This window comes from Mauremys reevesii, linkage group 6 (genome assembly GCF_016161935.1).
Source record: "Mauremys reevesii isolate NIE-2019 linkage group 6, ASM1616193v1, whole genome shotgun sequence".
Classification (NCBI taxonomy): domain Eukaryota; kingdom Metazoa; phylum Chordata; order Testudines; family Geoemydidae; genus Mauremys; species Mauremys reevesii.
Window position 1 is genome coordinate 58,287,687 of NC_052628.1, and position 21,277 is coordinate 58,308,963.

Consider the following 21,277-nt stretch of genomic DNA (forward strand, 5'->3'; position numbering starts at 1 on the left):
CTTTCACTTGAAATGGGCAATATTAGTGCAAATGTCTGTGGTAAGAAAAAGGCTCTTCAACCATAATAAATAATACTTAGCTCTTGTATATCATTTTCCACCAGTAAATCCAAAGTATCTATCCCCCATTTTACAGATAGGGAAACTGAGGCATGGAGCAATTACATGATTTGCCAAAGGTCATCCAAGAAGCCAGTTCTAGACTTGGGAATAGAACCTCAGAATCCTGAGTCTCAGGCCAGTGTTTGATCCCCTCATCCCTACTGCAATACGGACCCCTTTATTTAGCCTCAATTTTCATTCTTGGCTGGCCCACAAAGACTTCATCTACTTCATCTTAAATAAATATATTGGACAGTTGGCTGCAAATTTTGAAAGCCATCCATGCCTAAATGCATGTATCCAGTTTAGGCACACAACTCTCACCTGAGCAAATGCAAATCAGAGCTGCTTGTGTGCACATAAGCAAGGAATTGCACACTTAAGGCTCACACATCTTTGATAATGCCAGGCTAGAAATTCTTGTTCTTTTACCTGACACAGAGTTCCAGGAAAGACCTTTTTGCCTCACACATTTCACAACAACATAAGAATTACACTCCGTAGGTTTAGTTATATTTGAATGGTTAGGTTGGATTTGATTTAAGGCCATAAAAACAAGATTTCAGGATTCATTGAAAGCTAAGGACTTTTTTTTAATAGTATTCTGGGGGGGGGGGATGAGTGGGGTGTCAGTATCTCTCCTCTTTTATTAAGCTCTCTAACTGCAGCTCATTTCTTTCTCACCCACTAATCTGAAAAACTGCTCTGCTTCTGCCTCTGATCCAGGCTCTTTTCTAAGTCTCCTCTAACCTTCTCTAACCTCTGACATTGTTCCATGCTCTTTCCTTCACATCTAGGCCTCCTTGCACCTGCTGAAACTGTAAACCCTGCAGCTCTACCATTTTCACAGGGATGGTAACTATGATAATCATCAGATTTGGTAATTTGAGAAAGAGTGTAGCTGAAACAGAATATCACAGCTCAGACCAATCTCTAGTGCAAGTATGTTCTTATCATATTGTTGGAGCATCACATACAGAGCATTTTCAACTCAAACTAGGATGTGAATCTATGCTGCATCTTTGTAAATGTAAGCGCATATTATACCATATGCTCAAATTCTTTTTAGAGTGGGCACAGCAGGCTAACTATTCCGAGCAAAACACTCTCCAGGCTGACTGGCAAGCCTCCTGGAGAAGTCTTCCCTATTAACCTAGCCCTCATGGGGAAAAAATTAAAAAAGCACTTCCGAAGGCTGTTGTTGCTAACTGCCACTGGGGATCAAAGATCAGCCAACATGCATAATCCTGGAGAAGAGTCTGGCCAATTTGTGTCCATCTTTTCAGTACATTTCTAATATTAGAAAGAACACAGCTTGAAATAGTGCTTGGAAATAATGAAGCTTTCTTAGAAGATACACAGGACGTGTATCTCTTAGTTATAACACTGTCTGCCCTTTCTCGAGTCATTTTAACACTTTAGGTGAAAGCCAAATAGTTGTGTTAAAGCTATTTACAGTCTGGGCAAATGCTAAATATGATGGCTTTCTGATGGTCAGTTGCTATCTCAAAAAGCTGTTGTATTTTCATGTTAGGTTGCTTAGTGTTTAATGATGACAAGTGGAATATACTTTGCCACGAACAAGGAAAAAAACCATCGACTCTTGTTCATAGCATTTTAAATTGACAGTAGCTCTTAGAAGCCACATTCAGTCAGGGCCCCATTGTGCTAGGCACTGTACAGTCATAACAGAAATGAGAGTCCCTGCCCCAAAGAGCTTGCAGTCTTAAGGCTGGTCTTATTCTCTTTTACACTAAGGCCCCTTTACATAACTCTGGCAATGTAAAAGCACATTAAAGTGGGTAAAAATGTATGTTAAAGCCTCATTACAACTCCTTAGCAGTGTAAAGTTGCCCCAGTATAAGTGATAATCTGGCCCATGGTCCCAAACCTACAATTGTATCTGCACAAGCATATCCTGATACTAATCCCCATTGAAATCAACGAGACCCAGGGCAGCTTATTTAGAGTGTAATAACACTCAGAGTGGCTCGGTACTTTACAAACACAAAGAAGGACAGCATATCTGTCCCAAAGAACTTACAGTATTGAAAATGTAAGCGAAACAGATGTTGATTGGCTTATTGGGAGGAAGCATGACGTAGCGGTTAGGTCACCGAACCTGGAACTTGGGAGACCTAGATTCAGTTCTTGGCTCTAACATACATTCTCTGTGTGGGCTTGGGCTAGTCACTTAAGGGACTCTGTTCCTTATGTGTAAAATGAGGAGAACATTTCTTTACCTGACATGCTTTTGCCAGGATAAAATCTACCAGTGACTGTGAGGTGCTCAAACACTGTGGTGATGAGGGCCATAGAAATACGTAGATAGGTAGATGGATTATGCACATTGGAAATATGGCAAAATGCCAAATGTAGCAAGACTAAATGATAGGGAAAGAAAATGTATTCAAGTTTCCAAGTTGTTATTACAGAATTTGGGGAGTGTTCAAGAAAAATATTAAATGCCAAAAGTCCTTGAAATGCCCATTTAAATTATAGGATTGACTCTCACCAATTTTGCATCAGCATTATAAAATAGCTTTGCACACTGCTGAGAGTTTTCACTTCTGATTGCAGTAATTGTAATGCAAATAACTGTTTCCATTTACCATGGCTTGGAGCCCCCAGAATGATAGTATTTTGCATTCCTATAGCACCTTCAACCCAAGGATTTTAGGGTGTTTGGAAAACTTTAATGAACTCAACCTCACAACATAGCTTTTTCACAGACAAGTATCCCCATTCTACAGACAAAGCAGCTACGGGACATAGCATCCTCATTGGAGACAACTCAGGTTTGATTTTCAAAGGTGCTGAACCTCTGACTTTCATTTGGAGTTAGAAGCACCTCAGCACATCAGATCAGGCCTTACCCCTACCAAGTGTGGATGATGATACCTAAAAACCTGAGCCACCTGAACTAGAGGCTACTTTTGAAATTTGGCCTGAAGTGACTTGCCCAACTTGTCACAGAAGAAGTCACTGTCAGAGCCAGGAATGTCTCCTGATCTATGTCTCCTGGTGCTGTGTTATATAAAACCATGCTCTCATTCTAAAACTTAGTAGGACTTTTAGTCCGTTAGTGCTTAATTAGTCTGAATATATTTAAATAAATGTAGTTCAGGAACTTAAATAATTAATAATCCATTGCCATGTAAGGAGCTTGTTGGCCATGATGATTAGATTAGTCCCCATCACCTTCCAAACATCGCCAACAGCAAAATATTTTAGACCAGACAGGTGCTTCCCTCACATAAGCATTGTGTCATAATCTGTCAGCCTGATCCAGGGTGTTTGGGCACTACTGCAATATAAACATTAGTAACAACATCATCAGAAGGCTGGATTCAACTTTCCACTGTCCGAAAGAGTTGCCATCATTCTGGTCAATGAAACAATTCCAGCATCTTCTCTTTTCTGACCCACAGTCTCCTTTTCACCCTGTAAAGGTCATGAAAAAAAATGGTTCCATATTTTTAATGGATCAAAAATGGGAAATATTTCCTATATTTTAGAGGGTATTTCAAAAATATTACGTAATAGCATAGCACAAATGTGGGTAAGTTTAAAGCGTCAAACTGTCAGGATCCCAACAAGGGCAGCTACTGAAGAGCCACTCTGTTGCCTGGACACTTCCTGGAATGCCTCTTGGGTTTATATAGGGCAGGGAGCCAATCAGGAGCCATCAGGCTGCTGCCTGGCAAATCCTTAAGGCAAAACCTTCAAATGGTCGGTGTCGGCAGCAGGTCACAGGCAGCGGAGTGCAGGTTGGTTATAGCTGCTGCGGGGGACAGCCTGGAGATGTCAGCTGCTGGTAGCTCTGAAGACTCCAGTATCTGTAAAACAAGTGAAGCATTAATCTATATTGAGGATTGTTCACTGCTCTTTACTGGTTGCTCGGATTATGGTGGTAACATGAGGATGCATGAAACAACTGTTAAGGACAGTGTTATAATGTAATTTGCCTGGCTCCCATTCTGGCTAATAAAAGCCACTCTTGGGCACATAGGGACAGTGCAGAAGCTGCAAGAAGCCACTGGAGAATTCAAAGGACAAGGTTGTTTGACTAGTGTGCTGGGGAATCACAAGATACCCTTTTGGTTTTCCTTTACAAACTGTTTAATGTTCATTAAACAAAGAAAAGGATTTCAGAGAAAAGCGAATACAGCAATCTAGCCAGCCTCTAAACCAGCATTTCTCAAACTGGGGGTCCTGGCCCAAAAGGGGGTTGCAAGGCTATTGTAGGGGGGTTGCAACATTAGGGTTATCATACGTCTGGGTTTTCCCAGCCATGAGCTCTTTTTTTTGGTCCTCTGATCTCTGTCCAGGCAGATTTTTGACATTCAAACAAATGTCTGTGATTTGGTATTGCCACCCTTATTTCTGTGCTGCCTTCAGAGTTGGGCAGCCAGAGAGTGGCATCAGCTGGCCGGGTGCCCAGCTCTGAAGGCAGCAGCCTCTCAGAAGTAAGGGTGGCATGATAAAATATTGCAATTTAGTGCTCCTATGAGTATGTACCATAATTTACTACCACTTTTTGGGTGGGGGAGCATCCCAACCTGAAATATTTCAAAGGGGGACCCCCCCAAAAAGTTTGAGAACCCCTGCTCTAGACCAGTGGTCTCCAAAGTGGGGTGCACACACTCCAGGGGGTGTGCAAGAGGATCCTTCGGGGTGCACGGCAGGAGGAGCGCTGCCGGAGCAACGACGCTTTCCCCCCCCTCCCTCGGCAGTTCAGCCGGGAGTCTGAGTGGCTTTTTTTTTTTTTTTTTGCTTCGACAGTTTGGCCAGGAGCAGGGGGTGCGTGCTCAAAATTTTTTTACTGATGGGGTTGTCGCAATCCGATATATGGTTATGGCTCTGTATGGCCAATTGTCGGTCCACGGCCATCTTGTCCTGTTAAAAGGACAGGGCAGCCTCCATCTTGGACCAGGTTCTTGTTGCATAGGAGAGGGCAGAGATTCAATCCTGCCCAGCAACACTGGCTGTGTATGCTCTCCTGTGTTCCTGTTTTTCTCCTCTCTCCTGCTGGGTCATCTGAGGGTCGGGCTAGTGCCGTGTGCAGAGACCTGATCCTGCCCAGCAACTTGTGATGTCGTGTGCAACATTTTGGTGCTCTGTGCATTTTTCCCGCTCTTTTTGGGCCCGGTCGTCTGGAGGTCAGGCTAGTTCTGCCCAGCAACTCCAGAGTACTGTATACAGAGACCTAATTCTGCCCAGATACCCCAGTGTGCCGTGTGCAAATCCTTCCGACGTGGGGTGGCAACAGCTCAAAACCTGGAGGGAGGGGGAACCAGGGAGCCAATCAGATGCTGACACTAGGGAGTGAGACCCTTTCTTTAAAACTAGGTTTCCCCCCAGAAAATCTTGTCTTGACCATCATCTTCTTTGGTGGAGTATCCGCGTGTTAGCTGAAGGGCCTGATCAACCTTTTGGCCAGGGTCTCCTCCCGGTATAGCTAGCTCGTAGTGTGGAGTATCCACGTGTCAGCTGAAGGGCCTGATCAACCGTTCAGCCAGGGTCTCCTCCCGTTATAGCTAGCTCGTGTCGTGTCGTTTTGGGTTTGTTATCGTTTTGGATTTATCGTTTTGGATCTATTTCCATCGGCTCGTCATGCTTCTGGTGTCTGTTCTGCTGGTCAGCTGTGCCTGGAGTGCGGTATTTGCTTTCTGATATCTGACAGTTAACTTATCTAGCCTCTTATTTGTTCCCCTCCCTAACTTGGTACCAAATATCTACTCAGGATTGTATTAGTGAGCTCAGAATTGCACAATTGCTTAGCTAGCTTGTATAATTGTTCTATTAGTTATTGAATTGTTAATTGCAAACTGCTTTATGTGTTTGAATCACTGCTCTGTCTGTGTCCAGTGTGTGTGTGTTTAACCGGGGAGCTGCCTCTACTTAGAGGGTAGCTGACCAAGGGGGTCCAGTCCCCGCGGTCTGAGTGAGTGGAATCTGCCCAGCTGCAGCCGCACCACACTCTGGGTTTACCCTCTGTGTGAAAGCAAGGGTGGCTGAGGCAGTGGCCTGTGGGTCTCTTTTCTGTGTTTGCACCGGGCATCGCTCTGACGAACCCGATTCCCATCTTGTGTGATTGGTGTGTCTGCCTATTTGGTGTGGTGTGGTGAGCAGTATAAAGTGTATTATTACTGTGTTTTGTGGTGTGTTTGTACTTTTGATACCATCCCAGCCAAAGTTGCCTACTCCCCCGGCTCAAGTTGTAACCTTCCCCTAAATAAACGCAGCCACTTGGCTTTTCAGTGTTACCCTGGTCCTGCCTGTCTTTTCCTCACGCAATACCAAGCTTGAACGAACCCCCAGCTAATTCAGACAGGGGTGTGTGATCAAAAAAGTTTGGAGACCACTGCTCTAGACAGCTCATCCTCTAGTAGTCTAGCTTTTTCACAAAGTCAGAGACAGATGTTTAAATAGTTACAGAAGACTAGCACAAGTTGCTTTTTTACTTTCCCAGGCTTTCCTAAGCCAGTAACTACACAGCTGAAAGTTGGAGCCAAGTTCACCCCTGAGGTAAACCCCCTGAAGTCAACAAAAACAGACCAAGGATGAATTTAGCTCCCCTTATAGTTAACCTATAAGCAACCAACATAAAAATTAGCTGGTTAGGGACTGCCTTAACTAACTGTGGAGAGTACATAACTAATAATTAAGGCTGCGAGTTTGTCACGGAGGTCATGGAAGTCATGGATTCCATGACTTTCTGTGACTTCTGCAGTGGCTGGTGCAGCTGACCCCAGGGCTGCCCAAGCAGCCCCTGGGCCAACCGCACCGGTCGCTGCTGGGACCACCGTGACCACCCCCAGCAGCAGCAGGAGTTTGGATGTGGGAGGGGGCGAGGGCTCTGGGAACCACTTACCTTGGGGGGGCTCCCCAGAAGCAGCAACATCCCTCAGCTCCTAGGCAGAGCTGCCCATACAGCTCCCATTGGCCTGGTTCCTGGCCAATGGGAGCTATGGAGCCTGCGCTCAGGGCAGAGGCAGCACGCAGAGCTGCCTGGCCACACCTCTGCCTATGAGCAGAGGGAGGGGGATGTCACTACTTCCGGGGAGGCGCAGAGCTGGGTAGGGAGCCTGCCAGCCCCATAAACCCCCCCCCCGCCCTGAAGCACCAGCAGGGGTCCCAGGCCGCTGCCCCCCAGTATCCCCAGTCCACACACCCCTCCCCCACAAGATTTAGTCAAGAGTATATTGTACAAGTCATGGGCCGTGAATTTTCATTTACTGCCAGTGACCTGTCCATGACTTTTACTAAAAATACCTGTGACTAAAACGTAGCCTTACTAATAATGAAGAATACAAGCCATACAAAAAAAAAACAGACAAGAGAATTTTGAAGAGACATTACATAGGAAGGATCATTTAAAAGAATATATTGAACAGCAAAAAGGCTTGCGTCATGACTGTAATAAGAGCTCTAGATGAGTTCCCACTTTGAGAGGAACTTGAACAATGTGCTGAAAGAACTCTTTCAGATACGATCCTCTGCTACACTGTGCTACCAGCTGCCACAAAATGTTTAAGAGTTTCATACTCCATGTTGGAATTGGGGATTACCATGACACTAATTTAATCATAAATTCCTTTATTAAATCCAAAGGCCAAATAATATTTATACAATGGCTCTAAACATGCCCCAAAAGCCAAAATAATAAGCAATTTACTACATTCAAGGAGTAACAAAACATTTATAAACTTTTTATCAAGATACTTACAAATAGGCTAAACCCAGGGGTGCTTAGAGGTATACTGGTCAGCTCCAACATGATCAGACAGGTTTTAGCAATGAACCCTTTGAGAGTTTATTTTTATACCCTTTAACAAATAAGTGATGTCATTGCCAATTACTGACTTCAACTAAAAAAAACAATTTGAGACATTTCACCCTTATTTCCAGTCTTAATCCAAATGAGATTTACAATTTCCTTTCTCCCCAATGCCTTTCCTCCCTGTCTCTTCCCCTTCTCCTTGCTGTCCACACCTGGATTCACATAAACCCTAATTTGCACATGGGTTCACATAAATCCTAACTTTTGAGATAACACTGGAATGTGGGGTGGGAAGGGCCATGTTGACCCATTGTAGGACAGTCCCTCTTCGTTTTATTTAAAGCCATCTGCAGTCACCCCTATTGGTCAGAGGCATTCTTTTAAGATACTTTCCCTTATTTTATTAGTTATTCTTTGAACCAGACATCCTCCTTACATCATTTCATCTGGCCTTATAAAACTCATTTCTTTTCAGGCCTCTCTTTAACTTGCTGGTTAGGGCCTCTCTACACACCACATTTCTTTAACCAAACTTACACTAACTTTAATTCTCCAATTTTATATTCATCCTACACTCCAATTACAAAAGCTAACACAATACATGGTCCTCTAATCTACATTGATTGTTCCAATATAAAATGTAGAGGATGACAGACTAATAAGGGATCAAATGTCATCTCTTTATATCAATGAGAAGTCTTTTTTGTTGTCATGAATAAATGATTTTTAAAGCACAAAGTCAGCTTTGAGGGCAAAGATTCAGAACTCGGATTCTGAAATTCTGAAAACTTCTGTTTCCAGAATTTTAATAACATGGGGCCAGTACCTCAGCTGGTGCAAACCATTGATTACTGATTTAAAGAAGCTGAGGATATAGCCTATGTATTCTAGTATTCTCTCTTTCTCTATGTTTTATTAGTCTGTGGTGTTATCTCTTTATACTCCAAGAATCACAATTTATATTGCTGTCAGGTCAAAAATTCTAGTTGGAAGAGTTACTCATTTTTAGATCTGACTACTTCTCCAGGGTCTTTTTGTGGACTTCATTGCAGGACAACTTGAATTACTTTAAGGAATAGCTTTGGATGACACTAAATATTATAAAAATAAATTAGAAAATGTACAAAGTCCATTCAGACAACCAAATCTTACAGTTCTATCAGGTCAGGTATTCTTGATGCTGAGAGAGAAATTCTTTAAAAAAAATTAATTTAATTAAATGTCTATAAAGAAGATAACCACTGGTCAATAGGCATTCATCCCATACTCTGGATGTCCTTACAATAATTAGCTGTGCTATTTCATATCAAAACATATAATAGGTTAAAAAAAAAACCTGCTCTTCCCACCATAAATATCTAATGTCCTACATACTCCACAACATAAACTCAAGTTGTCTCTCTTTATTGATATAACACCGAAGAGCCAACTTTTTGTTGTTCAATTATCAGAGTTGCTCAAAGCCCACAAAAAGAGGGTTTCAGGAGGCATACTACAAATCTCTTTCTTTCCTACTGCCACAAGTGTGCAAAGGAGCATAATTTTCTCTTGTAACTGTAGCTCATATTTGAATTGGCTCCTACAAAACACCATAAACTGATGCTGCAATGTCTTGGGACAGTGCATTCACATGTAGAATATAAGTGGATATTTCATGTCAAGGCTAAGTTCAAGCCATTTTTGTGGTTGGGATCATGCACATTCATACCTTGGTCATGGATTGCCAGGCAAAAATGCCATTAATAACCATGTCACACTCACTCTAGATGTCTTCAGAATTCAAAAGATTTTTCTTCTTCATTCTCTGTTCAGCCCTCCCGAATTCTGTTTATTCTGGATGAGCAAGTGAGCAGTTACATTCTCACAAACCTTATTAGCAGAGACTTCACAATGCAGTCTCCTGGGTCCTGTTAAGGTACACACTCTTCTACCATACCTTGTCATCTGACTCTTTTCATAGAATCATAGAAGATTAGAGTTGGAAGACATCTAGGTGATCTAGTCCAATCCCCTGATCAAAGCAGGACCGCCCCAACTAAATCATCCCAGCCAGGGCTTTGTCAAGCTGGGCTTTAAAAACCTCTAAGGATGGAGATTCTACCACCTCCCTAGGTAACCCATTCCAGTGTTTCACCACTCTCCTAGTGAAATAGTGTTTCCTAATATCCAGCCTAAACCTTCCCCACTGCAACTTGAGTCCATTGCTTCTTGTTCTGTCATCTGCCACCACTGAGAACAGCCTAGCTCCATCCTCTTTGGAACCCCTCATTCAGGTAGTTGAAGGCTTCTATCAAATTCCCCTTCACTCTTCTCTTCTGCAAACTAAATAACCCCAGTTCCCTCAACCTCTCCTCGTAAGTCATGTGCCCAGCTCCCTAATCATTTTTGTTGCCCTCCGCTTTGTCCACATCCCTTCTGTATTGGGGGGAGACCCAAAACTGGATTGCTATGGTTAAAAATACTCTGCCAAGTTATGGATTTTCAGGAGTGTAAATGAAGAGGCATTTGCAGCATTTGGACAAATGTTCCTCTTCTGATTGTTTCATTTCCATAAAGAGGGAAGCTGAATGCTTATTAAGTTGAGTGAGTAAAATTTTATTAAACCCTGTTTCTACTCTGTCCACATGGCCAAGTTGCTTCCAGCATAACTCCCTGGAGTTCTCTGTTTCCTCTGATATCTCTTCAATAACAGCTCTCCAGGGAACATAGGCCCTCTGACTCCAGTTCCGCTAATCACAATACATCTTTCCTATTTTATAAACATTTTTGTATAAACTTTTAAAACCAAGATCCCCACCCCATCCCCCTTCCGCCAGAGGTTGCTAGCACATAACTGAGTTGGAATCTCATCTTTACCACAGACTCAGCTTGTTACATAGTCTTTGAAATAGTTTGATCTCCTCAACAGATGACCACACTGGGAGTGAGCTCTGTCTATCTCCCTGTCACCTGTCTCCAAATCTAGCAAGCTTTGTCCCTGTGATATCTTCTCCATCCCTGTGAGTTCTGAACCAGAAAAAAGAGCCTTGTGTAACAGTCTCTGAGCTGCTTTCAGCTGATACCACCTTACAGTAACTCTGTGGGTTGGTGGTGTGATGGTTACCTCCTCTTTGTATGGAAATTCCTTGAATTCTTCCAGTCTGCCACACTTGTGAGCAGCTATCTGTTGTCAGTGAATACAGTGTCTGGAATGCCATATCTTGCAAAGTGTCCCTTCAGTTTGCCAATCACTGACTTGCTTCTTGTATCAAGCAGGATATTAACCTCCCAGAAATTTGATAGTAGTCCACTGTAATCAAGTACTGCTTTACACTGAAGGTAAATAACTCACTTCCCCCTTTTCCCATGGTCGGGTTGGCAGCTCACCTGGTAACATTCTCTTTTTGCTATCAGTTATCACATGACCAGGTGCCACACCCTTTTTATCAGGGACTAGAGTTGTGTATTTATTCCCAGACAGTAAACACTCTTGATCCCATCTAAGACAGCTGTCAGACATATATTTTTGCATGATATCCTTACATAATACAGCTTGGACAAGAGCTCTCTGTCTTCAAAATATGATTCCATCCTGCACACTCAGCTCATCTTTAATTTGAAAACATGATTCTGTTCATGATTAGTACTTGGCTTTTGTCTTCAGGCCACCCTGCTAATATCACTCTTTTCCTATACTTGCCTATAGTTGGATATCCTTTTCCATATCCTCTTTGATTTCTATCAGCTTTGCTGTTGAAACTGGGAAACTGAATCCATTTGCATGCTGCACTATGTCCTGATCCTCTTCCCCCATAGTGCATACATGTACTGATGGAATTTCTCTATTCCAAATACTACAGCCAGAAGTGCTTCTTCTATTTGGGCACACTCAGTTCAGTCTGTGACAGGTGTCTGCTGATACAAGTGAATGGCTCTCCTGCAAAAAAGAGCTTCACCCAATCCTTTCTCTGATGTATCACACTGGATGGCTCTCCTGGCTAGTAGGACTTCAGGACAGGGGCATCCTTTATCACATGTTTTAGCATGTCAAATGCTTGCTGTTGGGGACCTACCCAGTCCAATGCAAAATACTTCCTGGTGAGCTGACATATGGATTCTGCTACTGCAGTCAAGTACAGACAGAATTTGGACTGAAAATTTATCATCCCAACAAAGCACTGTACCACTGTCACATCCACTGGAGCTGGCATGCCTCTGTCTACCTTCATCTTGTTGGCATCTGCTTTCAGTCCCTCTGCTGTGAGCAGATATCCAATGTATGTCACCTCATGCTGTTTGAGGCACATTTTGGGAGGGTTCTTGTCCCCACATCACTGTGGAAAGGTTGTAGTTTTCTGCCATGGTCTTGTTCAGCTTCTGTATCATTGCGCCATTTGCCTACAATGAGGATATTATTTGCAATTATTTTCACCCCAGGCAGTCCTTGCAGCCCTGGGGTGAGTCTCATCTGGAACTGGGCTTATGCCCATTGGCATGCATAGCCATCTGTAGTGACCAAATGGTGTTCCAAAAGTTTTCAGAATGCTGGACTCTCTATCTAGGCTTGTGTGCCAAAACCCGTCCCTCACATCACAGACCATAATGATTCTGACTTTGGAGAGTTCTGGCAAGAGGTCAGTGGACAGTGGCATCTTTTCAATGCCTTGTTCAGTGGCTTTGGGTCTATGCAGATGTGTAATTTGCCTGATTGATTCTTTACCACCACAATGCTGCTTACGCAGACTGCACTAGCCTCTATAGGAGCTACAATACCCCTGCACTGCAGAGTTTTGAGCTCCCTGCATATTGGACTATATAATGCCACTGGAATTCTCCTCCTTGGTAACACACACGTTCCACTGTGTGGTCTACTTCCAGTTGCAGCTTTCCTTCAAGGCACCCATTTCCCTTGAAAATATCCCCATGTATGGTTTTAAATTTGTCTCCAGTGTCATAGGACTCGCCCTTTTGCTTCTTGGGCTGCAGCTATGAAGTTGTGATGCTGCATCCTGAACCCATGGTTTGTATGGCTGTATTCCCCAACAGGGGTCTGTGGTGCTTTCCATCAGTTGGTACCATCTGTTATTTTTCAGATTAGTTACTTTGAGGTCACATCTTCCTACAGGCTGCATTATGCTCTCATTGCACATTATTAGTCTCTGGCTGCTCCTTGTAATGGGTGTGTTCAAGTCCAATTTACCCCAAGCAGTCACACTGCAGGAGGCCCCGCTATCCAGCTGAAGTTACACAGAGCATTTCCCTATTAACATTGTTGCAGGCAAGGAGGCTGGTATTATCCCACGTTGCTTTCCTGACCCAGATATTCTCTTGGATCCAAAGAGAGTCATGATGTCATCACTGCTCTCTGATGTGCCATCCTCCTCTTGTATAAGTATGCCTGAATTTTCTGAGATCTTGTACACAGTGTTAAAATGGTTCAAATTGCCACATTCCTTGCAATACTGTCCTAGTGCAGGGCACTTCTTTACCGACTCAGGCTGTCTCCCATAGCAAATGCATCTCACTACGGGTATGGAACCCTGGCTACTTGCTCTCCTTTGCCGTTGTCTCACTCCAGGTACTTCTGGCGATGTTGTGCCTTCTAGGGCTTTTATCCTTTCTCTTGAGGCTTCCACTGCATGCCCCATGAGTAAGCATCTGTCTAATGTTAGTTCATCTTCACAGAGCAGCTGCTCATAAATCCTGCAGACTATCCTATCCCAAATTAAGGAGTTTGTTAAATCCCCAGAAGTGAATGTAGCAGTCAGTGTGCAAAAGGCAGTAACATAAGGATCTATCCACCTCCCTTTGGGTTAGTCTCCAGTGAAAACCCTGTTTTGTTCTGCAGTTTTCTTCTGCTTTGAGAAGCAGTAGGTCCCCAGGGCTCCTAGGACTGCTGTGAGGCTTGAGGCAGTGGTGCGCATCAGCGCATTGCAGATCTCTCTGCCTTGCTCCCCAATCCCCATAAGATCACATAACTTTACTTTCCTGCTGTTGTCCTCCTGCATGGCCAGGCCTGTGTATAGCTGGAACTCCTCCTTCCACTGGGTCCATTGCTGGGTTAAGCTTGTGGCTGCAAACTCCAGGGATCTGGGGAGCTTCAGACCAAGTCCCATGGCTCTCACACTGCCTGGCTGATGCACTGCAGAAAACTCTCAGCCCAGATGCTGCCACCATGTTTCATTAGCAAAGAGTGAGGCTGAGCACAGATTAAGTTGAACAAATGGAACTTTTATTAAATATTGTAGACTGCTCTATCCATGTGGCTTAATTGCTTCCAGCCTAACTCCAGGCATTCCCTGTTTTCCTGGTGTCCCTTCAATAACAGTCTGCCCTCTAGGAAACACAGGCCTTCTGATTCCAGTTCAACTAATAAAGATACATGGAACACTGTTAAAAATATCTCCATTACAACTCCAGAAAGATGCTAAATTAATCTATTTCTTTCACAATCCAGCCTAACAAAAAACCAAGAAGCTCATATTGTGGAGGATAGATGTGCTTGAGCAATAGGTATTTTCGCTATATGCAAATGTAAAATGGATACTAGGTATTGACATATTATAGTTATAAATAATGTAAATATAATCTGCTTTTCTAAAGTACGCTGGCAGAGCAGATTAATTAAGGATCACATTCAAATCCAACATTCTGTTCATTCGCTTTATGCTCTTTGTAGTCTAAATTCACCGTGGTGTAAAGGTGTTAAATCAAGATCCCTTCACTTTGAACCTTTCAAATTATAAAACAGCTTTGTGCAAACTTACAAATGCTTGATGGACCCCTCCATAGGAAATGTAATTAACAATTGACCCCATAATGCACATCCAATAAATGACATAAAACCACCTCTGTTGCACCAATAATTTGCAAAAAATTTCTCAGTGGAGAAGTTTCCCCATCACAAAGTGGAACAAAACCACTACTGTGTATCTACATAGTCTGGAAGATCATCCTAGTGAATTAAGTTCTTTGAATTGCCCCCATGCTATGAGTCTTTGGTTCCAAAACAAGTTGTATCCGATTATAAATTCTGTCATAGCCAGCAATGCTCATTACTCGATCACTTCTATTCTTGGAGGTATAATCTGATGGTAAACCAAAGTACCACAGTTCATGTGTTTGCTAACAATAATAATATCTCACCTGAGCTTCTGTCATCAATGTTTAATGACTTTTGGACTGCATTCTTTTTTGACTCCTTCATTTGATCATCCAACCTTCACAATGAGAGTTAAGAATTGTCCTCCTAAGAGAACAATTTGTCTTCAGGCATAGCATGGAGACTGGTCATTAATGTTGATTTAGATTGGGGTGTGATCTGATATTTAGGAGTCCTTTCCTTCAAGTTTTTTGAATTTTCTCTTCTCTTTCTGCAGTATATTGAATCAATAAAAAGAAAATTGCAAATATTGTGTTCCATACAGTCTTAGGGCAGAAATTCTCAGGAGACTTGACTCCTTATCTGTTATGTGCCAGAAATAAAAGTAACAGGGACCAGAAATGAGGAGTTCAGGGTGTGGGAGGGGGCTCTGGGCTGGGGCACGGGGTTGGAGTGCAGGGGTGCAGGCTCTGGGGTGGGGCTGGGGATGAGGGGCTTGGGGTGCAGGAAGGTGCTCCAGGCTGGGACCGAGGGGTTCAGAGAGCAGCTCCCGCAGCTCCCAGAAGCAGCAGCATGTCCCCACTCTGGCTCCTATGCAGAGGTGCGGTGCCAGCCAGGTGGGTCTTCACACTGCCCTGTCTGCAGATCGTGAGGGTCATGCTTGGGGTGGGGGGAGTGTGCAAAGCCCCCTGGCTGCCCCTATACATAAGAGCCGGAGGGGGGACAAGGTGCTGCTTCTGGGAGCTACATGGAGCCATGGCACGTGCGGAGTGGGGCAAGCCCCCAACTCCACTCCCCAGCAGAAGCTTGATGGCCGGATTAAAATGTCTGATGGACTAGATGCAGCCCACGGGCTGTAGTTTGCCCACCCCTGAGTTAGACCATTCCCACCCCTGCTTCCGCCTCAGCGCCATTGTATAGGTGTCCCACTGGTGCAGGCATCTTGTTCTCCCCAACTGCATCACAAATCCCCCACAACAGAACCACCCAATTTTTGCCCCAGGCAGAGCCCTCCATGCTCAGAAAAAGCATTTGGGCTTTACCCTTTTTTGCAGGAATGCTGGCCATTGTAAAAGAACAGACACCACCTGCTTTCATGACAAAAGGTCAAAAATGTTTATATAATCAGCTAGCAGGGCTTGACAAATCAGATCCATTGAGTAGGAATTCAGAATGCCAGAATAGGGGAGTCAGAATTTAGTCAGAACTCCTACTATGTAGGCTACTGGATTCCTTAACTACCGCAGCACATCCCTGCTAGAATAATTTTAAAAAACAGTTAGGTTGTATTTCAATTAACTTACTGTTATTGTGAAAGAGATTTAGCATTCAGAAGTGTCAGATTCTGACATTACTAAAACCAGAGTGAATCAGGAGTAATTCCACTACTCAGTGGAGTCACAGCAGTGTGTGTGTGAGACCAGCATCAGGCCCAAAGTGAACAGAGTACAGAGATCTGCAGCCTTCTGTGCTCTGTAGTCTTCAGCTACACACTGAAAGGTGCATAACAAGAATGAGAAATGGGATGGGATGTTTGTTCCATGTTTGTTTAGCAGTAGCATAGTAATTAAGAGTCTCTCAGTGTTCCCATTACAAAACCCTTGTGGGTGTGCATTTAAGACCCACAGAAACTGACCGTGAGTAGAACATGGCATAGCAGTTCACCAGCTGGTAACATTTCTTCCCTCCTGCTGCCTCCCAAACAAGTTCTCACAGGTGTATAACTTAAGTACAGGGGTGGGGTTACTCATTTTTAAGTGAAACTGGGCAGATTTTTGTATCCAGTAGAACCACCAAATAGGGTGCTGGAACAATTTTTAAAATAGGGGTGCTGCTGATGGAAACCATGTATTTGGTGTTTGTTATTACTACTTCGAGCCAGGGGGCATGGCAGCATCCCTAGTTCCAGCACCACTGCGGCCAAACAACTGAACAGGATCTTCTCTATAACACATACCAGATGCTGTGACAGCTCCTTCAAAGTCACTGTCTTCTGTCTGCTCAAAAATTAACTGCTTTAATGTGCATTTTAGTACTTTAGAAAGGTGCTTTTTGGCAAGGTGGTGGATCCCTCACCCCAGCAGTAAATTTAAAAAAACAAGCTTCTGGCCTTTCAAGGTACAAGCCAGGCCAACACAAAAATCCATTTCCAAGGTGTAAGCAAGGTTACATCACAGAGTATGTCTACATTGCAGCTGGGAACATGCCTCCCCACCCGGCTAGACAGACACATGCTAACTCTGCTCGAGCTAGTGGGCTAAATAGAGTAGCATGGATGTTGCAGCATGGGCAGCAGCAGGAGCTAGCCACCGAGCTCTGACCCGGGAGGTTGGAGGGGGTTGAGGGTCAGGCAGGCTGGTACAGAGGCAGCTAGCCAGAGCTCCTGCCTGTGCCTCAACATCCACATGTTTTTAGCACACTAGCTTGAGAAGAGTTAGCATGTTTGTCTACCCGGGCTGGGAGGCACATTCCCAACTAAAGCGTAGCCATACCCGTAGTTTCTGCTGTCACAGTCTGGTCCCCAGCCCTTCCCGCTGCTGGAGAACCAGATCTCAATGGTTTCCAAAATGGCTGCTCCCGGAATCTCTCTCTTGGTAAGCCTGGAGATCTAATGATCACTGCTCTTATTCTCTCAAAGTACTGTTTCCTGGAGTGAGGTGAAGCAAAGCAATGGGGGCCACAGAGGCCTGGTACACTCCATCACATACCTCCCCTTGCAGAAAGGAACCAAGTTATTGATAATGTCTGAGGCTAGTGTCCTCTCCTAGTCATGAAACAAAAACACCATCCAGGGTTCAATATGCAGCCTGGGTTTCCCTGAAGAGGAAAGGTGCCAGGAGAGCAGCCCAGGATTTTTTAGCCTATGCCATAGTCATGGCTATCTATTCAAAAATAACCAAGTAGCCCTCAGGTTCATCAGTTGGCCCCAGCTTGGCAAGGGACATACCAGAGCATCAGTGTACTCAGGGAAGCCTGCAACCATTGCAGCCATTTTCTGTAGTGTTAGGCATGCTTTGATCATTCCTACTGGCTCAGGCCTCAAAGGCAAAACAGGCACTGCCCTGCCTATCTTCACCTACTCTGAGGATCCCACTGGGGCTTAGGCAGGAGATAGGAGCCTGGACACCTGCCTGAGGTGGTAGTTTTTATCCCCAGAGATGGGGGTGCGGCCCTGGCAAGGTGGCTTTGGGCACTGCCTTGTCCGCAGGCACTGCCCCTGCAGCTCCCATTGGCTGCAGTTCCCAGCCAATGAGAACTGTGGGGGTGGTGCTTGGGATGGGGCAGTGTACGGAGCCCCCTGGCTGCCCCTACAGGTAAGAGCCAGAGGGGGGATATGCCACTGGTCCTGGGAGCCATGCAGAGCCGTGGCACACATGAAGCGGGGCAAGCCCCCAACCCCGCTCCCCGGCTGGAGCTCATGGGCTGGATTAAAACATCTGATGGGCCAGACGTGACCCGCGGGCCATAGTTGGCCCACCCCTGCACTAGCCTATGCTTCCCTTCCCATAAGAGTGCTGGATTGACAGCACTGGTGATTTTTTTAAATCAAGATTGTCAATCAGGGAAACTTCTGGAACTAGCAGACACTAGTCTGAGGTTTACTCTGACCTCAGTTCTTGCATATATTGCATTTGTATTAATAGAAGCTACGCAGACACCCTGAGATGGGTAGACCTCTCTGCTTCTATATAAATAATAAATAGGAATACCTTTCTAACCTCCTTGAGGAGCCCAAGTAAAATAGAGGTAAAGGAGCACTGCTACTGCTCTCATAAAAATTTAAAGGACAATAAGATTTTTATTTTCCTAAGAGCTTATTGTTTTCTCAGTTGATCCATATTGCCTTATGTGGAACACTCATTTCCTTGTCAATTACTGGAGAGAGCTGATCAATAAAATATGATGGGCTGCATGAATTTGAAACAGTTAAACAATTTACAGAATATGCATAATTCTAACATCTTGGGAAGTAGACTGCTGTAAAACTGCACACCAATCTGCAGACTTGTAGGGTGGGGGAAAGCCAAACTACTTCATTTGGTTAAGGTAGGGAAATGCTATTGTCCTAATTATTTTTTTAAAGCAATCATCAGTTGTGGACATGGGTTAAGATTTATGACTGTTACTGTATTATCTTTTTTCTTGCTGACGTAAGTTAGCTTTCTGAGAAACCTAAGGTTATTTCTCAATATGCTCTTAATGGTCTGAGTCAGAACTGCTGATGATCTCTTTTTTTACAAAGGATTTGGAGTAAAAACAAATGAGAAATTGTGGGAGCTTCCGTTGTAAGGGCTATAGAAACAGGGACAAATGTTTCATGAGTGTGAGCTCATCCTCCAGTATGTTGCAGGTGCTGTTCGGTAAATATGACTAACCACGAAAGCAGAGTTTACTTTTCCAGTTGGGTCAGAGTGATGATCATTCTAATCATTGACATTTGGTTCGGTAAACAAGGAAATTTATTATACCACAGATTGACAATACCATGTCCCTTAACCTGATGGAAAGCTTCTTGTGTCTAATGTATTACATGCACTTCACTAGTACAAGGGTTAAAGTGACAAATGCACTTTTACATCCTATATGGAGACTTTAATATGATGAATCTTGTGAAACAAGTTTCTTACCCCTATTCAGTTCCTATTAAAGAGGTGTCCACATCACATAAGCCACCATTGGTAGCACAGTGGTGGTAATTTTAACAGCTAGGGCAAAGAGTGGATGGACTGAAAACTGAACAATCCTCATCAGCAGAGATTGTTCCTCCAAGTCAAGGCCGAGGCATAACGGCAGAATGGGGAGCTGTAGCTTCACTTGTGCTTCTCTGTGGGGTATCTATTCTGTGATTAAGCATGGAGAGGTGTTGCCATTTTCCAGCTCTGAGAGGCTGGAATCTTTTACCAAGCACTAAAGTAACTGAATTAAGGGGGGGAAAGCCTACCATATACAAACTTAATGTTCTCTTCTTCACCAGTGGACACCTGTCCACCACATGAAAGTCACCCCACAGTTAGTACAATGGATAGTCTCTGCTCAAGAGGTCAGGAAAGAAATAGCAGAGGAGCTGCAAGTAAGATGGAGAGGTGAATTGACAGAACTCCCTGGGACAGTTTGCAGAAAATTTGTCTGATTTATGCTTGGCTCTAGTCAATGCTGTTAGTCCCTTCGCTTAGGGCAAATTCATTTAAAAAAAAAAACTAAAAAATGATACCTAGGTTCTTTTTGGAATGGCTCCATGCAGTCACCATGGGCTAGAGAGAAAGGAATAATTAACCTAACATTTTTCACATCTTGGCTTAACATTGGGCAACTAGAAAGCCTACTCCCTCAATGTGTATCCCACTGTGGTAGTTCAGGTCAGCTGAGATGCTCTTGCTTTTGATTCATCAGTGCTTATGAAGTGAGCATCCTCTTTGGAATATGCCACCTGGCAGCCACACCTTTCTCCTATACCAGAGACACAACACTTTGTTGGCTTAACACCACATGGGGAGACCCTCATGCTAAAATTATGAAAGAGGGCCTGCATTGCAGCTGGGAATCTGGCACTGTGGTTCTTGCACAGCTTGTTAACACTTTCATAAGAACATAAGAATGGCCATACTGGGTCAGACCAAAGGTCCATCTAGCCCAGTATCCTATCTACCAACAGTGGCCAATGCCAGGTACCCCAGAGGGAGTGAACCTCACAGATAATGATCAAATGATCTCTCTCCTGCCATCCTCTAACAAACAGAGGCTAGGGACACCATTCCTTACCTATCCTGGCTAATAGCCATTAATGGACTTAACCTCCATGAATTTATCCAGTTCTCTTTTAAACACTGTTATAGTCCTAGCCTTCACAACCTCCTCAGGCAACGAGTTCCACAGGTTGACTGTGCTCTCTGTGAAGAACTTCTTTTTATTTGTTTTAAACCTGCTGCCCATTAATTTCATTTGGTGGTCCCTAGTTCTTGTATTATAAGAATAAGTAAATAACTTTTCCTTATCTACTTTCTCCATATCACTCATGATTTTATATACCTCTATCATATCCCCCCTTAGTCTCCTCTTTTCCAAGCTAAGTCCTAGCCTCTTTAATCTCTTTTCATATGGGACCCTCTCCAAACCCCTAATCATTTTAGTTGCCCTTCTCTGAACCTTTTCTAAGGCCAGTATATCTTTTTTGAGATGAGGAGACCACATCTGTACACAGTATTCAAGAGCAATAATATATTCTCCATCTTATTCTCTATTCCCTTTTTAATGATTCCTAACATCCTGTTTGCTTTTTTGACCACCTCTGCACACTGCATGGACGTCTT

At 43.8% G+C, this 21,277-nt stretch overlaps 1 long non-coding RNA gene across 2 annotated transcripts in view; it reads right to left on the minus strand.

Annotated features, from left to right (window-relative positions):
- Nucleotides 1-575: 575 nt before the first annotated feature.
- The window catches only part of LOC120407638, a 38,209-nt gene continuing 17,507 nt past the window's right edge, over nt 576-21,277 (minus strand). Inside the window, exons 2-3 of one of the 2 annotated variants that reach the window (XR_005600147.1) lie at nt 3,826-3,941; nt 576-3,546 (exon numbers count right to left, since the gene is read on the minus strand). This is a non-coding gene — a long non-coding RNA (uncharacterized LOC120407638). Of the gene's footprint in view, nt 3,547-3,641; nt 3,942-21,277 lie in introns of both variants that reach the window. The other variant, XR_005600146.1, reaches the window with a different exon arrangement.